Below are 2,127 nucleotides of genomic sequence, written 5' to 3' on the forward strand. Positions count from 1 at the left end.
ATCTCACCACTACTCGACCAGACATCATGTATGCCACTCAACAATTAAGTCAATTCATGGCATCTCCTACTGAATCTCATCTTCAAGCTGCCAAGCATGTGTTACGATATCTGAAAACTAGTCCCGGCAAAGGACTTTTCTTTCCAAGGAAATCAGAAATTCAGCTTCTCGGCTTCAGTGACTCTGATTGGACCGAATGTCCTGGCACTCGGCGATCTTTAACAGGTTATTGTTTCTTCTTAAGCAGTTCTTTAGTCTCTTGGAAGACCAAGAAACAAACCACCGTTGCCCGCTCATCCACGGAAGCAGAATATCGTGCACTTGCCAACATAACTTGTGAACTTCAATGGATACTAAATGTGTTACAATTTTTACGCATCTCTCCTATCCGCCCACCAGTTTTATATTGTGATAATCAAAGTGCTCTTCATATTGCTGCTAACCCGGTTTTTCATGAACGGACCAAATATTTAGAGGTTGATTGTTACTTGGTTCGACAAAAGCTCAAGCTGGAGTGATGAAACTTCTCCTAATTCCCTCTTCTGGTCAACTAGCTGACATCTTCACCAAGCCTTTGTCTCCTCAACCCTTCCATTTTAATCTGAATAAGTTTAGTGTTTTTGACATCTTTCATCATCCAGTTTGCGGAGGCGTATTAAACCACTCTTCCACCTTAGCCTATGACAACAATAAAGACGTCTTACGGTCCACAAATTCAGCCCAACAGAATACACAAATTCAATTATAATTTTAGTCTTTATCTTATCTTATAGTTATCTTTATCTTTTTCTCTATCTTATCTTTATTTACTTTTATCTTTCATAGGCCAATACTCTATATATACTTAGTTTTACCTTCATAGTTTACAATTCAATTCAATCCGTCAACAATCAATAAAAGTTCTTTTCTCGTCTTTTCCTATTCTTTCACAATTTTATCACGCGTAAAATGTCTTTTTGTAAAGACATTATATGGTCGCATTATTATTGGACGTATTAATGAATCGGTTATTTTTAAATTTCTTAACAAACTATAATAAAACTGATTTTTTATAATAATAATAACAATAAACCCAATTATTATCAGATTCGATCGAACCAACTAATTTACATAATCCATTGGATCATAATTTTTTTGTTTTTTTTTAAACAAAAATCATAGATATATTTATCTTTTTATAAAAAATTTAAATATGATTTAGTTTAGATGGTGTAAATTGATCGGATTAGGGCTTATAAAAGTTTGGTAAATCTTTTACTTTTTAAAAGTAGCTTATAAAAGCTAACTTTTAAAAGATGACTTTTTAAAAGTTGTAATATTTATGTTTGGTAAATCAAATTAAAAATTGCTTTTAATAAACACAAGCAACAACAATTGCATTTGGTAAAATAGTTTTTAAAATTTAAAAATACTATAAGAGGCATAAATACAAGCATTAAATTTGAAAATTAGTTACTATATTAGACTTTTAAATTTTGAAAAGCACAAGCCAACTTTGAAAAGCTCTATCTTAGGTGCTTTCAAAAGTAGTCCGATCTTTTAAAAGCTGCAAGCAAAAGCACATGATTTTTTTTATTTACCAAACACAAAATGAGGAACTTAAGTTTTTAAAAAGTACAAGCACCTCTTCGAAAAGTTTTTACTAAACCAAGCCCAAATCGGGTCTAATAATTATAGTGTGAATAATTAGGTTTATTATTGTTGCTATACTAAATCGATTTTCTTCTAGTTTATTAAAAAATAAATTATTAATTAGTTTAATAAAAATGTCTAATAATATTATAATATATATAAATGTCTTAAGAAAAAGACATTTTTAATGTATTTATTGAAGTAGTCTCCTATATATTAATTTAATTCTCTGAAGTACAATAATTTCATACGCAATAATCTAATTAATCTTTTCTTTTTGGTAGTTTATAATTTAAATTTCATACGGTAGATGGTCTATTAATTTAAAATTTTAATTGCTTTTACAAAATAAATTTAGGTAAAAGATTTCTTTTGGGAAAAATGGATAACATAAATAATTGATGGTATATTTTTTTTCTAAGGAAAATAAAAATGTAACATCTCCATTAATTATGCAATGGATATTATTAATGTTATATTTATATATATTGGTAC

The sequence above is a fragment of the Arachis duranensis genome, chromosome 8 (genome assembly GCF_000817695.3).
Source record: "Arachis duranensis cultivar V14167 chromosome 8, aradu.V14167.gnm2.J7QH, whole genome shotgun sequence".
NCBI lineage: Eukaryota > Viridiplantae > Streptophyta > Magnoliopsida > Fabales > Fabaceae > Arachis > Arachis duranensis.